This window comes from Pan paniscus, chromosome 5 (assembly GCF_029289425.2).
Source record: "Pan paniscus chromosome 5, NHGRI_mPanPan1-v2.0_pri, whole genome shotgun sequence".
In the NCBI taxonomy this organism is placed as follows: domain Eukaryota; kingdom Metazoa; phylum Chordata; class Mammalia; order Primates; family Hominidae; genus Pan; species Pan paniscus.
In genome coordinates this window covers 109,135,763-109,145,161 of record NC_073254.2, presented here as the reverse complement: position 1 = coordinate 109,145,161, position 9,399 = coordinate 109,135,763, and the positions used below count along the sequence as shown (strand labels likewise).

The 9,399-nt window shown below is 43.4% G+C and overlaps 1 non-coding gene and 1 pseudogene across 1 annotated transcript; one reads left to right on the top strand and one right to left on the bottom strand.

Moving 5' to 3' along the window:
* Positions 1–1,328: 1,328 nt before the first annotated feature.
* On the top strand, positions 1,329–1,519 carry LOC112440312 (U2 spliceosomal RNA). Its single transcript, XR_003028473.1, has one exon. It is a non-coding gene; the product is annotated as a U2 spliceosomal RNA (small nuclear RNA).
* A 3,190-nt stretch (positions 1,520–4,709) lies between these two features.
* Positions 4,710–5,981, bottom strand: LOC100995332 (AP-4 complex subunit sigma-1-like; annotated as a pseudogene).
* Between the last annotated feature and the right edge of the window lie 3,418 nt (positions 5,982–9,399).

The following is a 9,399-nucleotide window of genomic DNA, read 5'->3' as shown; positions in this document are numbered from 1 at the left end:
CTCACGCCTCTCCTTCCACACCTCCCTGCAAGCTAAGGGAGCAGGCTCTGGCCTTGGCCAGCCTAGAAAGGGGCTCCCACAGTGCAGTGGTGGGCTGAAGGGCTCCTCAAGTGCCGCCAAAGTGGGAGCCCAGGCAGAGGAGGTGCGGAGAGCAAGCGAGGGCTCTGAGGACTGCCAGCACGCTGTCACCTCTCAAAAGGATGAGTTCATGTCCTTTGTAGGGACATAGATGAAGCTGGAAACCATCATTCTGAGCAAACTGTCGCAAGGACAGAAAACCAAACACCACATGTTCTCACTCATAGGTGGGAATTGAACAATGAGAACACTTGGACGCAGGGTAGGGAACATCACACACTGGGGCCTGTCGTGGGATGCGGGGAGGGGGGAGGGATAGCATTAGGAGAAATACCTGACGTAAATGACGAGTTAATGGGTGCAGCACACCAACATGGCACATGTATATATATGTAACAAGCCTGCACATTGTGCACGTGTACCCTAGAATTTAAAGTATAATAAAAAAAAAGAAAGAAAGAAAACTCCTCTAGCTGGGCACGGTGGCTCACGCCTGTGATCCCAGCATTTTGGGAGGCTGTGGTAGAAGGATCACTTGAGCCCAGGAGTTCAAGACCAGCCTGGGCAACATAGGGAGACCCCTGTCTCTACAAAAAATAAAAAATTAGCTAGGTGTGATGGCATGCACCTGCAGTCCCAACTTCTCAGGAGGCTCAGGTGGGAGGATCACTTGAGCCGAAGAGGTCAAGGCTAGAGTGAGCCATGATCATATCACTGCAGTCTAGCCTGCATGACAGAGCAAGACCCTGTCAAAAAAAAAAAAGAAAAAAAAGGAAGAAAGAGAAAGAGAGAGAAAGACAGAAAAAGAAAGAAAGAAAGAAAAGGAAAGAAAGAGGGAGGGAGGGAAGAAGGGAGAGAGGGAAGGAAAGAAGGAAAGAGGAAGGAAGGAAGGAAGGAAAATTTAAAATATTTATTGTGACAGAAATAAAAATTTGAAATTGAAAAATATAAGCACATTTAAGACAATCTCCCACAAAGTAAAATTTAAGGATGGAGAATTTGAAAAGAAGGAAAAGAGAAAGAAGATCTGTCCAGGAGGCCCAATATTTCAAATAGGAATTCCAGACAGAGAAAACAGAGTAAATGAAGAGAGGAAATTAACAAAAAAATAATTTATGCAAATACACCAGAACTGAAAAACATGAGTCTGAGGTTGAAGTAGCTCACTGAGTGCTCAGCACATGTGTGAAATGAGTCCTACATCAAGAAATGTAGTAATAAAAAGAGATGATCATTAACACCTTTTTAAAATTGCTTCTTGGCTTTTTGCCTAAGATCAAGTACAGTGTCTCTTCTTATCAGTTTAATATCTGATACGTCCTTTGTCTGAGGACAACATATTAAATGGATTTTTGGAGCAGGGAGATGGAATAGGAGCATGCTCCGTCCACTCCACACATAGACCTGGTATTGCAGTACCTCCAGGATCTGTGCTCTCTCACCCCACATGCTATAAACTAAAAAAAAGAGGCTGGGCGTGGTGGCTTATGCTTGTAATCCCAGCACTCTGGGAGGCTGAGGCAGGTTGATCACTTGAGGTCAGGAGTTTGAGACCAGCCTAACCAACATGGAGAAACCCAGTCTCTAGTTAAAATATAAAAATTAGCTGGGTGTGATGGCATGCCCCTGTAATCCCAGCTACTCAGGGAGGTTGAGGCAGGAGAATAGTTTGAACTTGGGAGGCGGAGGTTGCAGTGAGCTGAGATCATGCCACTGCACTCCAGCGTGGGTGACAGAATGAGACTTCGTCTCAAAAGAAAGAAAAGAAAGGAAGGAAGGAAGGAAGACAAAAAATTAAAATCTTATTATTTATTTATTTTTGCAGTTTAAAACTTACGCATTGTTTATTTCTGGAATTTTCTTTTAATATTTTGGGACCTTAGTTGACCATGAGTAACACAAACCACAGAATGCAAAACAGTGGATAAGGGAGGGACTACTGTACATATTTTCGCCTAAGACAGTTCTGTATATTCTTCTGTTAACTGGGTAGCAAAAGCATATAGAAAGGTTTTGGGGGAATGCAGTGTGTTGCTCTTCTGTAATGACAGTAATTTACTTCAAGACATTGCAGGAGAAGGGGTTAAAGGAGTAAAAGGGAGGAAGAGAAGGATTCATTTCATGCCTACCTGTACAGAGACATTTTCTTGCATTCTACTTTTTTTTTTTTTTGAGATGGGAGATATTTACTTTTTTTTTTTTTTTTTTGAGACAGAGTCTTGCTCTGTTGCCCAGGCTGGAGTGCAGTGGCACGATCTTAATCTCAGCTCACTGCAACCTCCGCCCCCCGGGCCTAAGCGATCCTCCCACCGCAGCCTCCCAAGCAGCTGGGATCACAGGCGCGTACCACCATGCCCAGCTAACCTTTCTGCATCTTTAGTAGAAACAGGGTCTCACCATGTTGGCCAAGCTGGTCCTGAACTCCTGACCTCAAATGATCCACCCACCTCGGCCTCCCAAAGTGCTGGGATCACAGGCATAAGCCACTGTGCCTGGCTGCATTCTACTTTTAAACTTTGAACTAAATTTCATTAACAGTAAGCTTAGTAATAAGCAAACCTTTTAAAATGTGGCATAAAAAGACTGGGCACAGTGGCTCAGGCCTGAGGCGAAGGCAGATGGATAATGTGACCGCAGGAATTCGAGACCAGTCTGGACAACATGGCGAAACCCTATCTCTACAACAAAATACAAAAATTAGCTGGGTGGAGAGGGTGCACGCCTGTGGTCCCAGTTACTCGGGAGGCTGAGGCGGGAGGACCACCCGAGTCCAGGAGGCAGAGGCTGCAGCGAGGCGTGATCACACCACTGCACTCCGGCCTGGGAGACAGAGGGAGATGCTGTCTCCAAAAAACAAACAAAAAAGGGGACATAAAGGATAGCTGTAGGGACTCTCTGGGGCTCTCTTAATGTCTGACCATCCATTATTTGGAAGTAATGTTCTCTACAGAGTTAATTACATAATGGCATTGTAATTACTAAGTGCCCTTAAAATGAATATCAAAGGCTTTTACAAACTGGCAAATAAAATTTAACTCTGCAATCTTTGTTAGGTACACGTTATAAAAGTTTTTTGTTTTGTTTTGGTTTTTTTGAGGCAGGGCCTCTCTCCATTACCCAGGTTGGAGTGCAATGTTGTGATCATAGTTCATTGTAGCCTCAAACTCTTGGACTTGATCAATCCTCCCACCCAGCCTCTTGAGTAGTTAGGAGTACAGGTGCTCACCACCACAGCTGGCTAACTTTTTAATTAGTTATTTATTTATTTTTAGAGACAGAGTCTCGCTCTGTCGCCCAGGCTGGAGTGCAGTGGCATGATCTCGGCTCACTGCAACCTCCGCCTCCCGGGTTCAAGCAATTCTACCGCCTCAGCCTCCTGAGCAGCTGGGATTAGAGGCACCTGCCACCATGCCTGGCTAATTTTTTTTGTATTTTTAGTAGAGACAAGGTTTTACCATGTTGGCCAGGCTGGTCTCAAACTCCTGATCTCAAGTGATCTGCCCACCTCAGCCTCCCAAAGTGCTAGGACTACAGGCATGAGCTACCGAACCTGGCTAATTATTTATTTTTTGTAGAGATATGATCTTGCTGTGTTGCCCAGGCTGGTCTTGAACTAATGGGCTCAAGCAATCCTCCTGCCGTGGCCCCCCCAAAGTGTTGGGATTACAGGCCTGAGCCTCCACCCTCGGACTGTTTTATTTTTGAGACAGGGTTTTGCTCTGTCACCCAGGCTGGAGTGCAGTGACACGATCATAGCTCACTGCAGACTTGAACTCCTGGGCTCAAGCAATCCTTCTGCCTCAGACTCCCAAGCAGTCGAGACCACAGGCATGCGCCACCACACCTGGCTAACCCCTGCACTTTTTGTAGAGACGAGGTCTGTGTTGCCCAGGCTGGTCTCAAATTTCGAACCTCCCTCTTCAGCCTCCCAAAGTGCAGGGGCTACAGGTGTGAGCCACTGCACCAGCCCCACATTACAAAGCTTTTAAAGCTAGGCCCAGAAGGTTCAAGGTTGTAGTACAACATGATCATGCTTGTGAATAGCCACTGCTGTCCAGCCTGGACAACACAGCAAGACCTGCTTCTCTTAAACAAAAACAAAAACAAAAACAAAACACCTCTTGGTTGGGCGTGATGGCTCATGCCTGTAATCCCAGCACCTTGGGAGGCCGAGGCGGGCGGATCACCGGAGGCCAGGAGTTCAAGAACAGCCTGGCCAACACGGTGAAACCCCATCTCCACTAAAAACACAAAAATTAGCCAGGTGTAGTGGCGCATGCCTGCAGTTCCAGCTACTTGGGAGGCTGAGACAGGAGAATCGCTCGAACCCAGGAAGCAGAGGCTGCAGCAAGCCGAGAATGCACCAGGTGACAGAGCTAGACTCCGTCTCAAAAAAAAGACAGGCTTCAGAAAACAACGTTACTCAAAATGCCTTGTGTTTAAATTTTAAAACTTCATTGGCTGACAGAAAACTGCCATACTTTCTTCCCACTACCATCCTGCTATTCCTGAATTCAATTTGCAAAAAGCAGCACAGACCAATAAGGGTTCCTTAGGTGCTCAACAGAATTTAAAGAAGTAGGAAAGATATGTTTACAATTAGAAAGTAAAACTTCGCTCTCAGTTTAAAAAAATTTTTTTCTTTTGTACATATTTTAAAGTACAGTTTTGTTGTCTTTTTAGGAACTGTGGAAAATGCCTATTTATAATGTCTTTGGAAGGATACCCCATTTTGTAATTGTGGTCTTCCATATTCTTCTGGGTTACAGATGTTGAGATGTATTCCATGGTACTCGCATTTCTGATAAATCCATGTTGTCTGGAAGAGACTTCCTTTCAGCTTTCTGACATCTTATCAAGAATTAGTAGAGGGGCAAGAATTCTTGCCCTGTTAGTTTCCACAATGCAGCCATTTAACACCATCTCATCCAAAATTGTGTGTACTTTATCCAAATTAAACATTATATCTAATTCACTTACTCAGCTGAAATACTCATCTAAAACTTCCACAAAGTTATGAATGAATTCATAAATAGCCACCTTGTTCTCAGTGTCATTAACTCCAACCACAACGAAGAGAGATGCATACTGCCGATATATCAGCTTAAAATCCTTATAATTCAATGAAAGAGCATTGTTCATTGGATCGAGGAGAGACAGCTCTTTATGACTTCTGTTTCCAGAAGTGTACGCTTATTAATATCCACATGTTCATAGTACTTAAAAAGTCGAGTCTGCCCTTGTTTATTCACCATGAGGAAAAATTTTATCATTTTTTCTTTCTTGGCCAGTATTTTTTCAAATATAGTTCAAAAGTTATGACTTAAGACAAAGGATGGCTGTAACTGGAACCTGTGCTGCTTGGGGTGTGATGGTCCTCTCAACGGCTTTTCCTGGAGAACCCCTCCCTCTTTCCCGCAGAAGCTTGCTCCCCAACCTTCACTAGCTACGCGGTGCGCGCCTCCTCGGGGCAGCCATTTTGGCTTTTAGTATGGCGTCTGCCATGCCCGGCTAATTAAAAAAAAAAATTATTTGTATTGATAGAATCTCCTTGTGTTGCCCTTGCTGGTCTCAAACAACTGGACTCAAGTGACACTCCCACGCCGGCCTCCCAAAGTGCTGAGATTACAGGCGTGAGCCCCAATCTCAGCCCACAGTCTTTCTAAGGGAAAGACAGGTCACACACAAAGCATCAGAATTGGAATAGTATCTGAAATCTCAGTTTGAAGCTAGAGGACAATGAACAATGACTTCAAAATTTCAAGGGTAAATTAATTCCAACTTAGAAGTCTGTTTCCTACCAAACTGTCAATCAGACATAAGAGTAGAATAAAAATCTTCCAAACACATAACACCTCAAGAAATTTATTCCCGATGCAGTCTTTTCCAGGAAGCTACCGGAAGAAGTGCTTCACTGAAGAGAGTAAACCAAGAAAGAATAAGACATGGAATCTAGGACGCATGAGAGCTCACTCAGGAGAAGAGTGAGAGGAATTTCTGGGGGGAGGGTAAGAGGCAGTCTCCATATGGCATCTGTACAACAGGGCGAGAGAGCCGACTAGCCCAGCCTGCAGCAGGAGGACAGATGAGTCCTGGGGCAAGGGGAAGGTTTCAAAGAAGAAGATGAAATTGCTGGAATTCTCAGTATGTTTGGAGAACTTAAGAAGAGATGTACACTTCTGGCAGAGATCTTGGGGATGAATAAATACTGGGTAAATAAAAAACGAGGTTAAAGAAAAGAGTGTAGGAGAGCCAGAGATCACTTCTAGTACCCCTGTTGGTCTTACGTGGGTTCTTCAGCTGGTTCTAGAAACCAAATCGACACCATGCAGATTAACAAGAGAAAAGCATACAAATTCATTAGTTTTGTTTTGTTTTGTTTTGTTTTGAGACAGTCTCTCTCTATCACCCAGGCTGGAGTGCAGTGGTAATATCTCAGCTTACTGCAAACTTCACCTCCCAGGTTCAAGTGATTCTCCCGCCTCAGCCTCCCGAGTAGCTGGGATTACGGGCATGTGCCACCACACTCGGCTAATTTTTTTATTTTAGTAGAGATGAGGTTTCACCATGTTGGCCAGGCTGGTCTCGAACTCCTGACCTCAAGTGACCTGCCTGCCTTGGCCTCTCAAAGTGCTGGGATTATAGGCGTGAGCCACCGCATCTGGCCCAAATTCATTAGTATTACACATACATGGGGATCTTCACAAGAGCGTCAAGTCCAAAGAAATGGCCAAAGCAAGACAGTTTTTTTTATACTTTTGGGACAAAGAATGATGAATCTGAGAAGAAACCACAGGACTAAGGGGACCTAAGTAGGAGCAATACATTTCCAGGGGTGTCACTAGGAGATATATGGAAGATAAGGGTGATTTCCATAAATATATTTGTCAGGTACATTGCAATCCCACTCTGGGATAATGGCTCTTTTCTGAGCCTTGTGCAGGAGAGTGCCCCTCCCAGAGGAATGTTGATGGCTTGCTGCATGCGGGAGAAGATGGTCAGCTCGCCCTTTCCAAAACTACATCTCCAATGTTTTCAACTCAAAATAATCAAAATACCAATTTGGTATATTTTGGGAAGGCATATCATTCACTTCTTCAAGCAAGTGTAAGGCACTTATTAATTGCAAAAAAAGAGAAAAAGTACAAGAAATGGTCTCTATAGCACAATTCATTATATATGTAAACATAAATATCAATAGAATTCAAACTTAGGACATAACTATTAGGAGGATGGGGAAGGAGAATGTATGTATACATTTAAATGTCTTTAGATGACATTCTGGGTAATAATAGAGCTAAAAACCTCATCTTCACAGTAGAAGTCATCAGTTTATATCTAAAACCAAGATATAAAAATTATAGCACTATACGGGCCAGGCACAGTGGCTCATGCCTGTAATCCCAGCACTTTGGGAGGCTGAGGTGGGCAGATTACCTGAGGTCAGGAGTTCCACACCAGCGTGGCCAACATGGTGAAACCCCATCTCTACTAAAAATACAAAAAAATTAGCCAGACACGGCAGCTCACGCCTATAATCCCAGCATTTTGGGATGCCAAGGTGGGTGGATCACTTGAGGTCAGGAGTTTGAGACCAGCCTAACCAAAATGGTGAAACCCTGTCTCTATTAAAATACAAAATTAGCCGGGCATGGTGGTGCATGCCTGTAATCCCATCTACTCAGGAGGCTGAGGCAGGAGAATCGCTTGAACCTGGAAGGCAGAGGTTGCAGTGAGCCGAGATTGTGCCATTGCACTCCAGCCTGGGCAACAGAGCGAGACTCTGTCTAAAAAAAATAAATATATATATATATATATATGTGTGTGTGTGTGTGTGTGTATGTGTGTGTATAAAACTATATGCATTTTATTTTAAAATATGAAGGTATACACTGAAGGAAGAAGAAGGATTGAAAGGTTGTCTGGGGGAGGAGGGAGCAGACAGGAAGCAAGGGTGGTTAGAAGGAGTCCAGGAGACCTCTGGGATTGTTTTAGACCTGGTAGTACTTACTTTACTTCAAACAACAACATGATTTTTTTTTTCTTTTTTAAGACAGGGTCTCACTCTGTCACTCAGGCTGGAGTGCAGTGGCACAATCACAGCTTACTGCAGCCTCCACTTCGCAGGTCCAAGTGATCCTCCTACCTCAGCCTCCTGACCCAGTCTCAAGATGAAAATAAAAATAAAAAATATACAAAATGAACAAACAAGTGTATGTGATGCCGAAGTGAGCATGTCTATTTAAGTCCTTAAACATCCTTAAATTTAAGTCCTTAAATGTCTGTTCCCCAAATTCATACATTGAAATTCTAATCCACAAGGTGGTGATACTAGGAGGAAGGGCCTTTGGGAGGCGATTAGGTTATGAGGACGGAACCCTCATGAATGGGTTAGTGCCTGTATAAGAGAGAACCTAGAGAGATCCTTTGCCCCCTTCCACTGTGTGAGTTATAATAAAAAGATGATAGTCTATGGGGGAGTGAAGCCTCACCAGACAATGAATCTACCAGTGCCTTGATCTTAGACTTCCAGCCTCCAGAATTGTAAGAAATACATTTCTGTTGTTTATAAGCCACAGTCTATGATATTTTGTTATGGCAGCCCAAATAGACTAAGGCAAATCCTTTGCCCATTTTTTAATTGGGTTGTCTTTTTGTCATTGAGATGTAAGTGTTCTTTATATAGTCTATATACTACACCCTCATCTGACATATGTGAGTGATTTTTCTGGCTGCAGGAACAAAATCTCTGGCCATTTTTTGGTCAGGATATTCTCAAGAGAAGGTTTTGGTTTAAGCACATTTACCACAGGTTAAAATCCATATTTTAGATGAACATCTAAGAATATCCTATACTTCTTTTTGATACAGTATTTTCTGCTACAGAGGTGCTACTAATATTTATCATTGCCCCACTGCATTCCAGCCTAGGTGGCAGAAGGAGACCCTGTCTCTTGAAAAAGAAAATTAAAAATCATAAACACTGGTTGTAAGCTGACCGGCTTGTTTTTCCAAAAAATTAGGTTTTGGAGGCTTACTGCTGTCACATGCTCGGCTGCTCACTGGTTCCAATGGTCAGGCATAATTTATCTCTCAAAATTCACTCACCCTTATTACTTTGATACAACAGCAACACCATTGCCACCAGGTTCTCAAAAGTGCCAAATTTTCTATTTGCTCAGTGCATACGGTTTCTTTCTTTTCCAGATTTTCATATGTGAAAAAGCAAGATTCCGCTTACTTTACAATCTTTGAGTGGTACTGGTATTTTAGAAGATGGATCACATGAATCCCTTGGCTTCTCATACTCCCTGGTCACTG